Here is a 19,007-nt window from a genome sequence, read left to right as displayed (position 1 = left end):
TCGTCTACCGGGGTGAACCCCAATGTACAGGCGCACAGCCGGGGGGCAATAAGTATGCCCACACCTGCTCTACGCCTCTCACCACGGGCAACTCCAGAGTGGAAGAGAGTCCAACCCCTCTCGAGGAGGCTGGTTCCGGAGCCCAAGCCATGTGTCGAGGTGAGTCCAACTATATCTAGCTGGAACCGCTCAGCCTCGCGCACCAGCTCAGGCTCCTTCCCCAGCAGAGAGGTGACGTTCCACGTCCCAAGAGCCAGCTTCAGTAGCCGAGGATCAGACCGCCAAGGTCCCCGCCTTCGGCTGCCGCCCAGCTCACACTGCACCCGACCCCCATGGCCCCTCCCACGGGTGGTGAGCCCGTGGGAAGGGGGACCCGTGCCGTTTCTTCGGGCTGCGCCCGACCGAGCCCCACGGGCACAGACCCGGCCACCAGGCGCTCGCCAGCGGGCCCCACCCCTGGGCCTGGCTCCAGGGGGGGGCCCCGGTAACCCACGCCCGGGCAAAGGAACACGGTGTCCAATAGTTTCATCCATCATAGAGGTCTTGTGATATATAGGCAGATATATAAAATGATATAAACATATATACTTAAAATGTGCTCCTCATAGAACTGGATTTTTTCATTTCAGAGTTTTTTTTGAAAGCCTGATTGATTCAATCGTTGAACTTTAATGTTCGCCAGTCAATCAATTATCAGTCTTCGTTTTACTCCTTGACTAGTGAAAATAATTTTCACGTATGTTTAATGCGTCTAGTGTACCCCGTACTCCCGTCAGTGTTCCTCCCCCCCATGCATTGAAGGATGGCTGATAGAATGTAAGAGGTACTATTGGTGGTCGCTCAACGGCCTACCCGCTTCTTTACAGCTATTAATTAATCCAGTTTGAATTCATCCGATTCACAATTGGCCGGAGCGCAGCGACTATAGTCCTTCTTAATTACCAACAAAAAAAATAAATACAACCACACAAGCCAGACCAACTGCTCACAGCTGTCTGCTTTACAACTGACATCAGCTGCTGTTTACCCAATTTTATCCCAATTCACACATATGGCACCTCTTGGCCCAAAATTTCCCAAACAATTTCAGCAGCCCCCCTGCGCAGAGGAAAGCAATGGAAGAGCTTACCGTGTGCAGGATCCGTCTCTCTCCTGTGTTCTTTTAAATTTGGGGAAGCCGGAAGAAGCCGTCAGCTGTGCTCCACTAACCGAGATCAACTGCGTAATGGTAGGAACAAAATCCCACCTGCCGGCTTGTTACAGCTGATGTCGGTTGTCGGGGCGCAGAGGACACGCTCCGCCGGGATCCAGATGCAAACTCTCACGAATTCGGGGTCACCATTATGTTGTGGAGAAATTAGAGTCGAATCCCGCGTTGGTCAGCCGTCCATTGAGGAGTTTATTGAACAAACCGTCACAGCAAAACGTGCATTCAGAATGTACAAAATGTCCGCCGTCTTCCTTCTGTGATCTATCTTTATGCTGGTCCTTATCAAAACAAGCGTACGTGGCACTCTCTGGAGGTGCCTAATGTTAAACAACTCATTCTAACTATCAACAATATTCTGAACCAGTCAGCAAGGCACACGATGTAACTAGGCCAGAAGTCATGAGCATGTCATGACATACTTCTCCCACAACGCTAGCTCCATTAGCGAGATGCAGGCACAATGGGTCTGTTTTTAATTAAAAAAGGACTAAACCATGCTCATCTTGAATGTCTCACTATGATTGCAACAAACTACAAATACAACATGAAGAAAGTCAAGGACATGCATGCCAGCTTCCAGTATTGAGTATTAAGGATTCCAGTATTCAGGTAAATGCGGTCTTAATTGAAAATGTATTGGCTGTGTTGTTTCTTTTTTTTGTGGGATGTTTTATATGTAGAAATGCATATATGCAAAAGGGGACTTAGTATGTTGTCATAAAAGTGGCTCTTCCCTTGATTTTGCTCTGCCAATGTGGCTCTTGTGGAAAAAAATAGTATCACTGGGCTAAAGGCTTCCACTACCCTAAACTGGATACATTGAGTAAAATAAATGGATGATAAGATAGTTCCAGTGAGGAACCTTGGAGTTATTTTTGACCAGAATTTATCATTCAATGCACATACAACAGGTTTCTAGGACTGCCTTCTTTCACCTTCGTAATATTGTTAAAATCAGGAACATCCTGTCTTAGTGATGCAGTAAAACTGCTCCATGCATTTGTTACTTCAGGATTTGACTACTGTAATTCTTTATTGCATTCAGAGGATGCAACATCAATAGGCATGTTCTGGCACAACCTGCCATTACAGAGTGGAAAGGCAACAAGTTGCCTATTAAAGTACAATAGTAGAGTGGTACAGGTTAGGGTGGTCAAAGAATATTCTACATTTGAATAGGTTAAAAAAAAAAAAAGACAAAGGTGAAAATTAATATTTGAATGTTGAAAAACATCTGCACAGCCGCCGTCTGCCTTGAGTCGGCACACTGCATGACGGGGTCAGGTCACAGGAGTCACACCGTCTGGTAAAGCGTCACTGCTGAAAGTTGATGGCAGAAAGTTTAGGGCCCAACTTGACTGCAGACACAAAGAAAGTGATATTAACCCCCAATAAAGGATTTCCGCCTGGAAATACTTCAGATTTTGGTCAGTTGATGGAAAAATTTAGAAGCCTTGACAGTTGTATACGAGCTACAGTTACTGTATCAGTTGATCACCAGTAACATGAGGTTACATCCAGAGGCGCAGCTTGTCAACAGGCAAGGCAGGCAACTGCTTGGAGCCCCGAGCCACTAGGGGGCCCCCGAGAGCTGAGGTGCCAGGGTCTCCGCGGATCCTTAAAAAGTATTAAAAAGTCTTAAATAAAAAATACGTTTTTTAAGGTCTTAAAATGTCCGATTTTTGAAGAGTGGCATTAAATTTCATCTGGGCGGAATGAAAGAAAGATATGTCTAGAGAGACGTTCGAACTTTTGTGTGTGCGCCAGTACTTCCGGTGATTTGAGCACGTCTGGTTAGTAACCTGACTCAGGTCATCTGGCTGCATTCACCAACTACACGCGGGGGCGTTCCCTTTCCTCAACAAAGGTTAACTTATAGCCGAGAAGAAAGATGATAATATAACGTAGCTAAAAAGACTAGCTTTCTTCAGTAGCCTAATGCTTACCGATTTAGCAAGCCTAGCAGCCTCGTTGCTAATGCTAGCCGCAGTAACGTTACCAACCATACCCGAAGTCAAGGAGTTGGCTGAGCAGGAGCAAGATTATGGAGGATCTGGCAGAGTTAACTTCATAATGGGTGAGTGCAGGTTTCATTCACTTGTTTTCATTCTTTCACAGGATTGATTCACTTCGTTGGTTTATCCGATTGCTGGCCGCCGAGCCATTATGTGTCTGGGTTTGTGTAGGTTACTGATCATGGTTGTTAGCAGCCGATAGTCAGGTTGTGTGATGTGTGGGTGAGTGTGTATTTTTTCTATGGGTACGTGCCATTGACTGTATGAGCGGTCTGTGCGTGTTTTTTAATTTAATTAATTTTTATTCTTAGAGGTCTTAAAAAGGTCTTAAAAGTCATTAAATATGTTGATAAAAAATGTGCAGATACCCTGGGTGCATTCAATCAGAAATTTTCTAGTTACTTTATAAACTGTCTCAAACAGTGGCGAACGTTCGTGGTGAACATGTTTTCTTTGAACAGTTCAATTTAAATTATTTAGTCAAAGGTTGTCTAGTTAACATGCCATTCTATAATTGCATTGTTGACTTCGTAAAACTCACATAGAGTTCCACTGTAGGCTATGTTCGCGGAGAACTAGCCCCTCAGAGTGTTTGCGATTGTTGGCAACGTTCAACGGAAATTCAAGGCTAGTGGAAAATAAGAACCACACTTATGAAATCGATATCATGAATAGCTTTACTTGTCACAGAATCTTTAAATTAACAATTATTTTTGGATGGCCAGCTACACCCGGTAGATAAATAGCAACAGGCGAATATCAAGTGCCAACGTAGTCTTTTTTATTTATTCTTTACATGTATATTTAAAAACAACAATGTTTCTCATGTTTGTAATAAAAAGGTTTTATTTCATACACTTGTGTCAGATGTTTTGGTGATGAACACTGGTCGGTAGGGCCCCCTACAGACTCTAGAATCGCCACTGGTTACATCTTGAAAATAGTCAAGAAAATAGACTTTGCATAACATGAAACAAAAATTGTTAAATGTTTCAAATTGAATAAACCACCTATACAAGTTGTTAAGTCTGTTAACTTTAGCAAAAAAAAAAAAAAAAAAAAAAAAAAACCCTTGGCAAGGTCATCATTTGACAAGACTGCTGAAGACAGCACTGGCTGTGGCTCAACTGTAGAAGAATATTTAAGGAGTATCCAGCCAAGTATTTCAAGCACAACGTTGGTTTGGCAAGCCTTCAGGTTGGCTACCGTGCACTCAGCAACCTATAGAAGGGGTTGTGTCTGGCTGCCATGTACAGGTGTAGAGAAATGGCTGTAAAGGATGCTGTAGCTGATCGCTATAGTCAGTTGAGCAACTATTTAACACTTCCATAGCTATTCCTCTCAAGATGCAGAGCTTTGAGAAGCCATGTTTGAAACCGAAAGCAGAATGTCCGAGTCAAATATGACAGGCGATGCCTGCCATTTGCCTTGAACCCAGATGGTGTACACAGGACATTGTTTCCCTTAGTCAATCATTCTGAAGCGAGATCATTTGACAAGATTTTATTCAAAGACTAAAAAGAATCTTGTGCCATTGGGATTCAGCTTTCCAATCTGAAACAGAACCAGATTAGTTAGAGCATTGAGATAAAGACATTTGCAGGTACCACTCAACATACCCTCTGCACATCATGTTCAGCTCTAGCGGGCACTTGGGAAGAACTTTTTCTGCTGCCCAGAACCATGGCTGTCAGTAATATGCTCCTTCAAGTAGTGGACGTCCTGAAAGTAGTCTTTGCCCTTCTCATACTGCTGGCTGAAGGTGCTGTAGGTTCCAGAGGGGTACAAGCCGTACAAAAGCCTGTAGTCAAAGTCAGGAGATCCACCCACACCAAAGCGTGGCACCAGTACGGTTGCGGATCCCGGTCCAGACCCTTGGCGGTCATCCGGGTAGCCGAACTCCTCCGTCTGCTGCTGGTAATTCCCGAGTTCAGCTTCCTTGGTGACACTGGAGGTCTCCCCTGACTGGAGGACAGGGCCAGGTGGTGACAGAGGGGCTGCAGGGAGAACGTCAGTGAGGCTGAGGGCTTGGGCCGACGCATCCTCAAAGACTGAGGGAGCAATAGCCCACAGGGTTTCTGTGTGGAGACAGTTCACAATTAGTCCTTTTCACAGCAGAAGTTCTGATGGCACAGAGTGTTGACATCAGTTTCCTAGGATGTAAAGTTAAAAGCTCAACCCCCTCGCCAGAGATTTTGAGCAGGCCAAATGAAAAGTACAGGTGCAATGCTCGGGTTCTCTTGGGTGCCCCAGTAAGGCTGCTTAAAGTGAAGGGCCTTTCCTCCAAGCAGAAGGGAGCCATTACACACCTGAGCATCATTTTGTTTTAATACACATGTTCTGAATTTTTTACAATTCAGACACAGCAGGTTTCAGCTTCAGAATAGAGCTCGGCAAAATTTGCTAGTGACATGAAAACGCACAGACACCTTTAGGCTTCCAAACATATTTTGGGCTATCTACACTCCGAGCAGAAGATTTACCTTGTGGTCCAGATTGGGCAGCTCCAGGTTGCAGAGCGCCACCGTCAGAGCCTATGTCAACAGGCACATAAGTGACAGTAGAGTATCCTGTTGCAGGCAGGCCAGAGCTCAAGCTGCTCAATGCTGGACCCGTCTGAACAGCCTGTGGGACACCAGAAGCTTGCACAGCCATTTGCACGGGCACAACGGAGCCAGAGCTGCTGAATCTTGGGTCTGCCTGAAGAGCACCTTGGACAAGGCCAGGAGCTTGGGCAACCAGTTGCGTTGGCACAAATGAGCCATAACCACTGAATCTTGGGTCTGCCTGAAGAACAGGTTGACTTAGACCAGAGGCTTGCACAGGTGTCGCCATATAAACGTCACTGGAAGCAGTGTAGGGCACGGTCACCGGGCGGCCAGCGGCTGCTCCCTGGTAAGAGCCAAAATTACCTGCAGCTCTTGTGCCGCTGCTGCTCTGGCCTGCTGATTTTGAACCTGGGTGCATGAGAACAAGTTTAGCAGAAGCTGATTCAAGCAAGCATGTAATGTTTTACCACAACAGATGATAGCACACCTTTAGTGGGAAAACCCCATGCAGCAGCAGTCAACAAGGCAAAGAGGGAAACCCTGAAATTATGTACAGCAAAGAGTAAGAATGCAATATTAACTAATGTTTCCAATCAAACAAAAACTGTAAAAGACAGCTTGTGCTTATACCTCAGGAAGAACCCAGCAGCTGTCATGGTGAAAACAAGCTATGAGAGGAAACAGCAAGGGTGAAGGTTTATAAATAATGCCACAGAGCAGCCCAGACCAATCAAAGCTTAACATGCTAACAACAGACAGCTGCTTGTGAGGGACTATCAGGACAGGTGGACGCTGGAGGCTCATCTGGTTGCTCTGGTATCAGCCTCATTGTCTCCTCTCGCCTCCACCCTCCTGTCTGTGCTAAAGGCACTTAGTCACTGCCAAATATTTTACCGTTGTAAAATAGCTCTATCCAAATTGTTGTAATTCTCAGATTTTCTATTTCAGTTAAACGTAGAAGCTGGAAATAACATCCTAGATGTTGAGTTTTCACACCGACCCACTGACACATTTAACAAGTTAACTGAGGCCTGTAGAGTCTGAGATGTAGCTCTTATTGGTCCTTTAAAGGAGACATGTTTTGCCCTTTTTGGTACAATTTCCCGAGGTCTTACTGAAATGTATGAGACAGGTCAGGAGCTCCTGGTCTTATTGGCCAAGTTTTTCCCCCAAAAGTGTATTTTATTTCCTAAACATGATGCTTTTCTAACTTTAACCCAGTACTTTTAATGTTTTACACCTTTCAACCAAGTAGTTTTGGAAAAAAAGCTGAAAAACGAATGAAGGAAACAACGGTCTCACAGCAGTTCAAAGACTGGTGTCAAACACAAGTCCCGTGTTTAGGAGATGGTTGACTATCCTCTGCATCCTTTTTAATCTCCTGACTTGGTCAGTATTACTTGTTGATAATCCAGCGGTGCAGGATGATGTTTCCTGTTAGTTTTGGCAGAACTGGTGCTCAGCTGCTGGCACAGAGGAATAACTGGCCCAGCAAAGAGCCTCCAACAAATAACCAACCGGATGATCCAGAACTTCCTGCAGCTAAACAAAGAGAAAACAGAGGTCATTGTCAGCTGTTAAAAATCTGAGTTCAGCTTCAGGCTGTGATGTTAAAAAGCACAAACCAAGCAGGAATCTGGGTGTTATTATGGACTCAGAGCTGAACTTCAGCAGCCAGATCAGGTCAGTTAGGAAGTCAGCCGACTATCACCTGGAGAATATTTCCAGGATTAAAGGACTTCCTTCCCTGGATACCTGTCAGATTTTATTACTCATTTTAAAAGCTTTGAATAGTTGGACGGTTGCCTCTGTCTATGATCTGTGAACTCCTTACTCCCCTGATTGCTGCTCACACGGCCCACTGTTTAATATAACTGAGCTGTTCATTAGATGGAAATGAATCCCTGCATACTCCTAAAAATCACTTTATTTTGAGGCTTTTTCTTCAAATTAAAACCCCACTTTCATAATTACTCGGGACTCTTTGTAAAATGCAAATAAAGCCAGAAAGATATGATCTTAGAACTATTAAAAAGTTCTATCTAATTAGAAATAGTGCAAGTTCGGTGCCATCTGTTGGTTTCCTTAGCGAGGAAATAGTTTTTGAATTGCTCTGTATGAATGAATTGGATTCATTCTGAATTGAATTAATTGGATTATAATTACAATGAATTGAACTCCAATTGGCTTGAATTGGACTTTATTACTGAAGTGCCCTGAGATGACATTTGTTGTAATTGTAATAGTTTATTTTGCCAACATTTTGGAAAACACTGCTGGTGGAAAACATGATACTGGCTGCTGAAAAACTGGCAGAAGTGGACCTTCCAACGTGACAGTGACAGGAAGTAATCAGCTGAAGTCGTCCAGAGATTAACAGAGAACACAAATCAACATTCTGGAATCCGGACTTCACTTCCATCCAGAATCTGTGGTTGGAACCACAGACCAGAAGAGACAGAACAGAAGCCTTCACAAAGCTGTGATGTCATCACTGTAGTGACATCACAAGCGATGTCATCTCTGATCTTGTATGACATCACAAAGTTTCTACAGGCCAGACATTTTCACTGCTTTTTCACAGCTGGTCAGGAGTTTATCTGAAGAAACACGTCCAGTTTTTGAAGCAGATTTGAAAGTCACAACAAACGGTTTTCACATCGCCTAAAAAACACTTAATTACTGTCTTAAATAATCATTTTAACAAGCGCTTAGAAACAACGCTTACTTACTATCTTAAAAAAACGTGATTTTAAGTACTCATAAACAACAAGCAAAATGAGTCAAACCAAGAAACCATCTCCTCCACTTCAGTGGTGTGACATGGCAGACGAGGGTTTCTACACGTGTCCCATTACTTTTGGCAGTAAGGAAAGTTATGAGGAACCCAGCAACTGTTGGAAAAAGAACAATCCCAGGTCTCTGCTGCAGCTGGGACTCCTCACTCAGAGGATGTCCAGCTCCTGCAGGATCATCTCCAGGCCTCCGTAGTTCCTTCAGTCAAGTGGAAGTTTCCAGTTTCACAAACCGAGGGGATTCCCTCTAACGCCTCTGCTGCCGACCGAGATTATGGATCAGAGAAATGCAATGCCGGTTTGGCAATGGTATTATCCGGGACCCATCCCGGCCCAAACCATCGACCTAGGCTGCTTGGCCCATGGGGAAAATAGTTGTAACTAATTTTTGTCACTTATCTTATTCTTGCATTAATATCAATTCAACTGTAGTCTGCATAAATTCACCATTGCAGCGCAGCCGCCTGCTGCATCACAGCAGATTAAATAGGTTCTAATCTACCATGTAAGGGAATTCTCTCCTCCCAAATGTTTCAGATGGTTTGGCCCATGGCTCGTCTTTTAAATAACAATGGCGCGACACAGAGCGCGTCAGTGATGGAGGGTAGAAAGAGGCCAGGTGGAACAGAGAGGGCTAAGCTAAAAAAAAGACAGGAGGTGGCAGCCAAATTGACAGATATCTTCTCAAGACAAGCTGGTAGGTTACTGAGAGATATGGATAATAGGCCTGGTTGTGAATTTCATCAAATAGGCTATAACGTGGCGAACGTTTGCAATGTCAACTCAACTGTCATCTGACAGCTTTTGTTGTTAAAGATGTAAAATCTCACAATTTATATGATTTAGAAGTGTATTCCTATATTCAAAGAAGAACCGAACACTTTCTTTGCATTCCAGTTCTGATGAACAATTGCTTAACGCTTTATCACGCTTTATCTCCTCATCAACTGTAGCCTGCATTCCCACAGGCGCGCACATGTGGTTACTAACGCAATATTAAATAGGGGCAATCACATTTGTTGTTTGGTATTTGCTATTAAATGCATCTCAAACATGCAATTAAAATAAATATAATTATTTAGAAGGGCTGTATGCAAATATTGTACATGGTTCGCGTGCGCAGGGACAGGGGCAGTATGGCAGGGCAGGGCTAAGCGCGAGCACGTTGGGGTGTTTAGTTGCCTTTTTTAATTACTGGAGAGTCTGCATACGCGTTCTATCCGCGGGAATCAGCATCATGTTTCATGTTCAAGCCTTCCCCTCCTATTTATTATAATGTGAGCTGAGCCCGCTCACGCCCGTGCAGGGAATAGGCTGTTCTATTTTCAAGTTGCAATGAGCACTTATCCGGACACCGCGCGGGCACGACGCTTTGATGTGAAAGGAAGAATTTGTTTTCTTGTTGATTTCTATCCATTTTGGACTGAACACGAATGTTTTTTGTTTGTTTTATCTTTTTTCATGGACTCAAATTCCTCCTCCATATCAGAGTGGCCTGACTTTGAATTAAATTCCCGGACTGAGAAAATGGCCCACCCCAGCCCTGGAGAAATGACAGAACTCTTACCGACAGAAGAATGACGAGATCAGCTATTTATAGCATGGGATGGATATTCTCAGGACAAAGCTGCTGAAGAAACATTTCTTTCTGACAGGAGAAAAAGACAGAAGAGTGGCAGCAGAGAGCGGCTGCTCCATGACTGAGGAAAAACTAAAGAAGGTGAAAACTGTTTGATGTGTGAGCGGCATCTCCGTCAAAAGTGTGAGCAGGAGCTCAAGCAGTGCAACCGAGTCACTGCAGGATTGTGTGAAACTCTGAAAGCAGCAGCAGCAGAAAGTGAATATCAGTCAGTTCTGAAAGAGGCAGAGAGCTGGAGAGAGCAACTGAAAGAAAAGAGCCACGTTGGTGGAGCGGAACTCTCTCTTTGATTAGCCAGAACTATCGAGAAAAGCCAGGCTTTCTGCGAATCCAGCTTCGTGGAACACCCCTCAGGACTTCCAAAACTTCCAGACTTCTGAACTGGGTTTCAGTTCCTGCTCTTTATTCTTTCATCAGTTTTATGAACCATGTGGTGCTGTGGCTTAGTTGTTCAAAGTGCCTGTCTAGTAAACAGGAGATCCTGGGTTCAAATCCCAGCAGTGCCTGTGGTCCTTCAGAGTTGGCTGTGACTTAGCATGAGAAACTGGTTGTTATCAGGTTCTACTGAATGCTTTGCATTGTTGCTCTTCATCAAATGATGGACCTTTAATTGAGCATCATGGTTATTATGAGTCTGTTCTTTGGTCAGACTTGATAAAAATGTTTTTTAGAAGTCCCAGTTAGTTTTGGGAGTCTCTGGCGTTCTTTTCCTGAAATGGATCCAGTTCCTGCTCTTTATTCTTTCATCAGTTTTATGAACCATGTGGCGCTGTGGCTTAGTTGGTCAAAGTGCCTGTCTAGTAAACAGGAGATCCTGGGCTCAAATCCCAGCAGTGCCTGTAGGATTTATTGTCAGCTTTCTACTAAATGCTTCTTACTGGTCCACTTAATGAAACTGTGTATAAATAGCATGCAGCTTTTAAAGTCTCATTTATGCCTATTTTATACTTTCAGAGTGTAATTTTCCTCTGTTCACATAACACGTCAAATGGTTAGGGTACAGTACGGTGGAGGTTCTCCTCCTGTCACACTACATAACATCAAAATGAACGTACAAACCGTGAAATAGTCAGAGTTAGAGTAAAAGCTGAGGGCAGGACGTCATTTCCTTGAAATATGTAGCGGAAAATAATACGCAAAAGCATAAAAAAGCCTTGTAAAAACACAGTAAATGACTTGGCGTGTAATAAGTACACCGCTTCATGAGATCTGTAGCAGCTGTAACTGGTGAAAGTGCCTTCCTCATGAACACCAGGGTCTGAGTTGAAAACCCAACAATATCTGCAAAATATGATGAAGTTTTGAACCAATTGGAGGCACTTCTACTCATGGCTTTAACTATTCTTGAGGTACAGAATCACAAAAACCACTTCCTGAAGTGGATCCAGTTCATGCTCTTTATTCTTTTATCAGTTTTATGAACCATGTGGCGCTGTGGCTTAATAGGTCAAAGTGCCTGTTTAGTAAACAGGAGATCTTGGGTTCAAATCCTAGCAGTGCCTTAAGATGTTATTATGTACGTCAACATGGGGCCATAACTGTTTTCAGGAGTGCTGGGCTTCCAAAACAGTCTGTACTTGGAGGCACTTCATCTCATGGCTTTAATCAGTGCTTCTCAAAGTGTGGGGCCCAGCTGTTCACCTGGGGCCCGTTGCACAAAAGTAGGATAAGGGATTAAGCCGGGATATGTTGGCTATCCTGGATCAACTTATCCGTGATCCGGTTGCAAAAAAGTAGGATAAGGGAAGTGGGATATGTTCAGACCTAAGTTACCATGGAGATTTATTCTGTGAAGCTAGCCTGTTCCAGACCAGGCTAAGTTCCAGGATCTATTTAATCTCATTCCTTATCTCAGTCAGCGGTCGCCACAAATGGAAACCAAATTTATTCCACTGCCTAGAACATATTGTTAAAATATTTAACTATACCTACTATCATTATTGAAACATTTGTGATCATTAATTACAATCATTTTAGATAACTGATGATTTTAGATGAACCACTAGATAATTTAGTTTCCCACAGACTACACATAAAGTACATCACCATATAAATACACATTAGAGAGTACCATGATGTTCCTTTATTGAACAAGGATGAATCAAAGCAAGTAAACCATCAACTCCTTTCAAAACTGAAGTCACACAGTGCTCTACAAGACAAAAAGCACAGAATCAAAGCATGTAGTTTGAGACAAACTGTTTGTAAAAATGGTAATACAAATAAAATTGCCTTGCCTATACAGCACAAAAATCTTCTGCCATTGCAGGCCCAACTTAAATAAACATGCAATATTAATTAAAATAATTTAACACATAATGGTCTCTGACCAGCCGACCACAGTCGTCATCCGGGAAGATGGCAGGAATGTCCCAGTCTATGAGAGCTGGCACTCTGGGGGCCCTCTCCTTTCTCAGGCAGGCCACATTGTGGAGGACAGCACAGGCCACAGTGATATCACATGCCCTGTCTGGGCTGACTCTCAGGTGGGTCAGACACTGAAAGCGTGCCTTCAGTAGGCCAAATGTCATTTCTATCCGGGCCCTTGTTCTGGCATGGGCATGGTTGTATGCCAGTTGTGCCTCCAGAGGGTCTGCAAATGGCGTGAGCAGAAAAGGCTGGCAGGCATACCCTCTGTCACCCAGCAATACACCCAGGAATTCATCTGTGAATACAAAATGTTACCATCACAACCTCATAAGTAGTGACCAGGGGCGTATCTAGACATTTTGGGGCCCTAGGCAAAATATAGACATGGGCCCCTCATTTTTTAAATACACACATAAAACAAATTACCATCCCAATACCCTTACTTTAAATTGAGATTAAAGAATCGCAATAAACCAATACTGCACTGCCACTAACAATGGTATCAACTCTCCACAGTAAAATCAGTTTCAGATTTCTCCAGCATTTGCGAAAATTAGATGTTTATTATTCAGATCAAACGAGAGAGAGAGCACGAGAGAGAGAGAGATTAGAATTTCCATGACACAAGTAAGTTACATGTGAAAATCAAATAATGTTTTCACTGCCAGAGATACAAAATGATCTTATGCTTAACAGAACTAAAATACAAAATGGACATGAGTAAAACCACCATTTACATTTACCAATGAAAGGACCAATGAAAAGATTTTGTGTGTGGACAGGAATAACAGTGGTTCAGTGTTTGCTTTGAAAGCAATATCAAGCCATAGGAATGATTTAGAAATTTGAGGACTTCCCAGCACTTTACAAAATTCCAGCATTATCCTAGAAGTAAAGTCCTCCCTCAAAGGCCTGCCTGCCAAAGTATTTTGTGAGTGCATGTGTACAGAATAACAACAATATATCAACATAGTAAATTGGGGATTTTTTAAAAGGCTTAGACAGGCTGGATATAGATAGTTAGAGCAAGCAACCTCTCCCCACACCTCTCTCTCTCTCTCTCTCGTGCCGGCGCAGTCCAAACGCGCATGGTGCACGAGTTATTGTATTGCCTGCACGCTCTCACTCGCATTGAAAAAAAAAAAAAAAAAAAAAAAACACTCCCTCGCACTGGGATGGCAGACCCCTTTTCAGGGGTGGCGGCTGCCACCCCGTGCCGCCCTGGTAGTTTCGCGCGTCTGAGAGTTTCTCACAGTCTGTTACTACGGTAACTGACCAAGAGGTTAAGTTACCTCCCTTTGTGAAACAGGCTAGAGTTAGCCCTCTTTCTCGGGGTTGAGTTACCTCCCTTTGTGAAACGGAAAACTCAGGGTTTCCCTCATTTCAGGGTTAACCAACTCAGAGTTTTCACTAAACCTGCTACGTGAAACGGACCTCTGATCAATCATGGTGCATTATAAATAAATATAGCTTTAGAAATAAATATCCAAGTCAAGTATGTTTTGTCTCTTTCTCTCTTTCTCCCTATCTTCTTTTTCTCTGTCTGTATCCCTGTTACTCTTCATCTGTGTCCCTGGTTTGCCTTAAGCTCCTCTGCTTCACACCTGTCTCACTCATCTCTTCTTCATGTGCTTTTCCTGCCCTTTATCAGGTCTCATTCTCTCATTTTTTCAGCAGTGCATCTGCAATTCTTTTGTTCTCTGTCCGTTTCTTTCATTTAGCATTACCACTATCATAACTCCGCTTCATTTTTCACCGAGTCGCACACAGTTCCCTCGCTTTGATTTGAAATCATGTTATGTCGCACATTGCTACGTCATCATATTCTGGACTAGTCCAATGCACAATGGATGGGGGCATGTGTGCTTGGACAATTATTATTTAGGCATTAGTTCGGTGTTATGCTGATATGTCTGGGTTTTTTTTCATAGAAAAATGTTTTTTTACTTTACATAAGTAACAAATTAACATTGTTTTTTTTGTGTATTTACTTTGGCTGGGACGGTCAGATTTGGGGGCCCCTATGAAAGACAGATTTGGTTGGGGCCCTAGGCAAATGCCTAGGTTTGCCTAATGGGAGTTACGCCACTGGTAGTGACATTCTTAACACAGCCATGATGTTAAAAGTGGTTATCAATAGAGGTTCTGTGGCTCACCTTGTGATAGGCGCCGATAGATCTCTGAGTTCCGAAACACTCGGGAGTCGTGGACCGAGCCGGGCCACTTTGCCACAACATTACTGATCAAATAGTCAGCATTGCAGACCATCTGAAATGATAAGATGTTAAACCAATTAATGCACATCACAGGCAATGTACAGTGTTCATTAATTAACTTTATCAAAAGTCATGTTCACCTGTACATTGATGCTGTGGAAGTTTTTCCTTTTCACAAAATCCCCCTCATGGCCACCTGAGGGGGATTTTATTTTGATGTGTGTGCAGTCCACTGCATCAATGACAATGGGGAAACCTGTAATACGATGCAATGAGTATCTTACTCTGAATGTTAACATTGTAATTGTAACTGTAATTTAAAAAAAATGTGTGGGCAGGCACATTCTTAATAAAAAGTTGCTGCCATGTCCATTTTGGTTGCTTGCTTGCGCTTGACTCAGAGCGCGGATCTCGAAAACACATGAGAAGCTATACAGAATCATACGCGGCGGACAGCACAGCTTTATGCCAATTACGCACACAGGCTCCACACCTCCACACGCATCGCGTCTGCAATCATAACTCATCAGGGAAAATCACATTTTGCCAATATTTTAGAGACCCCCCCAACATTTCCCAAATCATGTTTTCAGGGGGGTCTCTTGTCAGTTTCAGGGGGTCTCGAATCCCCCGAGTCCCCCGTACTTCGAACACTGCCTAATTGTGATAATTTCAGTGGAGTGGTGAGTGTGATTTGTGCACTACTTACGCATTCAGGCGGTCAGCAATGGTTTGCCAAGCTTGCTCCCTTTGTTTTTTAACTGTGGCAGTATTTCCTTTTTGTTTTATTTTCTCCGTCACCTCTTCATATGCTTCCATTAATAATTATTGCTCAGCTGGGGAGAAATACGCCGCCCTTGTTGCCATGGTGAATCAGTGAATCTATGACCGATCGTGGGGTCTATTTAAGAAAGCCGTGTGCAGCACTTATCCAGGATCGCTTTCAGCTGGCTTAATGAATCCGTGTCTGCTCATCCTGGATTGGCCTTTGTGCAACCAACTAAGCCTGGGCGCCCATGTTTTGGATTCCTTGAACCTGGCTAAGTAATTCATCCTGGATGTCTAAATCCTACTTTTGTACAACGCGCCCCTGCACAGATTGATCTCTGAAGACACAACTCCTTCCTCTCACATATTTCGAAGACTGACCATTTCTAACAAACAAACAAAAAAGCTTTTTCTTGATCGTCATATCTTAGGTCTGTCTCAGGAGTTGAAGTCCTTCATGAAAATGATGATTTGTAACCGTTGAACGTCAAAGATGAAGATACATGTATGTCGTTGTCGTGGCCGAGCGGTTAAGGCGATGGATTGGAAGTCCATTGGGGTCTCCCTGCGCAGGTTCGAGTCCTGCAGACGACGATAACATTAGTGACTCAGGGTTGCGAAAAGTTAACCTGGAAAGAAGCACAAGTTCCTTGGACCATTTGATGAAACAAAACAGAGGGCAGACGTGTCTTTGATCACATGAACTTCTGCACAGATTGATCTCTGAAGACACAGCTCCTTCTTCTGACCCATTTCGAAAGATTGACCATTACAAACAAAAAAGCTTTTTCTTGATCGCCATAACTTAGGTCTGTCTCAGGAGTTGAATTCCTCCATGAAAATGATGATTTGTAACCGTTGAATGTCAAAGGTGAACACGAGTTTATGTTGTTGTCGTGGCCGAGAGGTTAAGGCGATCCATCAGGGTCTCCCCGCGCAGGTTCGAGTTCTGCCGACAACGATAACATTATTGACTCAGGGTTGCTTAAAGTTAACCTGGAAAGAAGCACAAGTTCCTTGGACCATTTGATTAAACAAAACAAAGGCCAGATAACATGTTGATCACATGAACTCTTGCACAGATTGATCTCTGAAGACACAGCTCCTTCCTCTGACCCATTTTGAAAGAGTGACCATTTCTAACAAACAAACAAAAAAGCTTTTTCTTGATCGCCATAACTTAGGTCTGTCTCAGGAGTTGAAGACCTTCATGAAAACGATGATTTGTAACCGATGAATGTCAAAGGTGAACACGAGTGTATGTCGTTGTCGTGGCCGAGAGGTTAAGGCGATGGATTAGAAATCCATTGGGGTCGCCCCGCGTAGGTTCAAATCCTGCCGACAACGATAACATTATTGACTCAGAGTTGCGAAAAGTTAACCTGGAAAGAAGCACAAGTTCCTTAGACTATTTGATGAAACAAAACAGAGGGCAGACGTGTCTTTGATCACATGAACTTCTGCACAGATTGATCTCTGAAGACACAGCTTCTTCCTCTGAGCCATTTTGAAAGATTTACCATTTCTAACAAACAAACAAAAAAGCTTTGTCTTGATCGCCATATCTTAGGTCTGTCTCAGGAGTTGAATTCCTTCATGAAAATGATGATTTGTAACCGATGAATGTCAAAGGTGAACACGAGTATATGTCGTTGTCGTGGCCGAGAGGTTAAGGCGATGGATTAGAAATCCATTGGCGTTTCCCCGCGTAGGTTCGAGTCCTGCCGACAACGATAACATTATTGACCCAGGGTGGCAAAAAGTTAATCTGGAAAGAAGCACAAGTTCCTTAGACCATTGAATTAAATAAAACAAAGGCCAGACGTGTCGTTGATCACATGAACTCCTGCACAGATTGATCTCTGAAGACACAGCTTCTTCCTCTGACCCATTTTGAAATATTGACCATTTCTAACAAACAAACAAAAAAGCTTTTTTCTTGATTGCCATAACTTAGGTCTGTCTCAGGAGTTGAAGTCCTTCATGAAAATGGTGATTTGTAACCGTTGAATGTCAAAGGTGAACACATGTGTATGTCGTTGTCGTGGCCGAGCGGTTAAGGCGATGGATTAGAAATCCATTGGGGTCTCCCCGCGTAGGTTCAAATCCTGCCGACAACGATAACATTATTGACTCAGAGTTGCGAAAAGTTAACCTGGAAAGAAGCACAAGTTCCTTAGACTATTTGATGAAACAAAACAGAGGGCAGACGTGTCTTTGATCACATGAACTTCTGCACAGATTGATCTCTGAAGACACAGCTTCTTCCTCTGAGCCATTTTGAAAGATTTACCATTTCTAACAAACAAACAAAAAAGCTTTGTCTTGATCGCCATATCTTAGGTCTGTCTCAGGAGTTGAATTCCTTCATGAAAATGATGATTTGTAACCGATGAATGTCAAAGGTGAACACGAGTATATGTCGTTGTCGTGGCCGAGAGGTTAAGGCGATGGATTAGAAATCCATTGGCGTTTCCCCGCGTAGGTTCGAGTCCTGCCGACAACGATAACATTATTGACCCAGGGTGGCAAAAAGTTAATCTGGAAAGAAGCACAAGTTCCTTAGACCATTGAATTAAATAAAACAAAGGCCAGACGTGTCGTTGATCACATGAACTCCTGCACAGATTGATCTCTGAAGACACAGCTTCTTCCTCTGACCCATTTTGAAATATTGACCATTTCTAACAAACAAACAAAAAAGCTTTTTTCTTGATTGCCATAACTTAGGTCTGTCTCAGGAGTTGAAGTCCTTCATGAAAATGGTGATTTGTAACCGTTGAATGTCAAAGGTGAACACATGTGTATGTCGTTGTCGTGGCCGAGCGGTTAAGGCGATGGATTAGAAATCCATTGGGGTCTCCCCGCGTAGGTTCAAATCCTGCCGACAACGATAACATTATTGACTCAGAGTTGCGAAAAGTTAACCTGGAAAGAAGCACAAGTTCCTTAGACTATTTGATGAAACAAAACAGAGGGCAGACGTGTCTTTGATCACATGAACTTCTGCACAGATTGATCTCTGAAGACACAGCTTCTTCCTCTGACCCATTTCGAAGACTGACCATTTCTAACAAAAAAAAAAGCTTTTTCTTGATCGCCATAACTTAGGTCTGTCTCAGGAGTTGAAGTCCTTCATGAAAATGATGATTTGTAACCGTTGAATGTCAAAGATGAACATACATGTATGTCGTTGTCGTGGCCGAGAGGTTAAGGCGATGGATTAGAAATCCCTTGGTGTTTCCCCGTGTAGGATCGAGTCCTGCCGACAACGATAACATTATTGACTCAGGGTTGCGAAAAGTTAACCTGGAAAGAAGCACAAGTTCTTTGACCATTTGATTAAACAAAACAAATGCCAGATCACATGTTGATCACATGAACTCTTGCACAGATTGATCTCTGAAGACACAGCTCCTTCCTCTGACCCATTTTGAAATATTGA

At 43.2% G+C, this 19,007-nt stretch overlaps 9 non-coding genes across 9 annotated transcripts; all 9 read left to right on the top strand.

Annotated features, from left to right (window-relative positions):
• The first annotated feature begins 10,640 nt into the window (after positions 1-10,640).
• trnat-agu (transfer RNA threonine (anticodon AGU)) lies at positions 10,641-10,714 on the top strand. The gene has a single exon. It is a non-coding gene; the product is annotated as a tRNA-Thr (tRNA).
• A 259-nt stretch (positions 10,715-10,973) lies between these two features.
• On the top strand, positions 10,974-11,047 carry trnat-agu (transfer RNA threonine (anticodon AGU)). The gene has a single exon. It is a non-coding gene; the product is annotated as a tRNA-Thr (tRNA).
• A 589-nt stretch (positions 11,048-11,636) lies between these two features.
• trnat-agu (transfer RNA threonine (anticodon AGU)) lies at positions 11,637-11,710 on the top strand. The gene has a single exon. It is a non-coding gene; the product is annotated as a tRNA-Thr (tRNA).
• Positions 11,711-16,074: 4,364 nt separating this feature from the next.
• On the top strand, positions 16,075-16,156 carry trnas-gga (transfer RNA serine (anticodon GGA)). The gene has a single exon. It is a non-coding gene; the product is annotated as a tRNA-Ser (tRNA).
• A 671-nt stretch (positions 16,157-16,827) lies between these two features.
• Positions 16,828-16,909, top strand: trnas-aga (transfer RNA serine (anticodon AGA)). The gene has a single exon. It is a non-coding gene; the product is annotated as a tRNA-Ser (tRNA).
• Positions 16,910-17,213: 304 nt separating this feature from the next.
• trnas-aga (transfer RNA serine (anticodon AGA)) lies at positions 17,214-17,295 on the top strand. The gene has a single exon. It is a non-coding gene; the product is annotated as a tRNA-Ser (tRNA).
• A 305-nt stretch (positions 17,296-17,600) lies between these two features.
• On the top strand, positions 17,601-17,682 carry trnas-aga (transfer RNA serine (anticodon AGA)). Its single transcript has one exon. It is a non-coding gene; the product is annotated as a tRNA-Ser (tRNA).
• A 304-nt stretch (positions 17,683-17,986) lies between these two features.
• trnas-aga (transfer RNA serine (anticodon AGA)) lies at positions 17,987-18,068 on the top strand. Its single transcript has one exon. It is a non-coding gene; the product is annotated as a tRNA-Ser (tRNA).
• Positions 18,069-18,373: 305 nt separating this feature from the next.
• trnas-aga (transfer RNA serine (anticodon AGA)) lies at positions 18,374-18,455 on the top strand. Its single transcript has one exon. It is a non-coding gene; the product is annotated as a tRNA-Ser (tRNA).
• Positions 18,456-19,007: the final 552 nt, after the last annotated feature.

Source organism: Odontesthes bonariensis, chromosome 11 (assembly GCF_027942865.1).
Source record: "Odontesthes bonariensis isolate fOdoBon6 chromosome 11, fOdoBon6.hap1, whole genome shotgun sequence".
Classification (NCBI taxonomy): Eukaryota; Metazoa; Chordata; class Actinopteri; order Atheriniformes; family Atherinopsidae; genus Odontesthes; species Odontesthes bonariensis.
The sequence above is the reverse complement of the archived record's forward strand: the minus strand, read 5'-3'. Positions and strand labels throughout refer to the sequence as shown.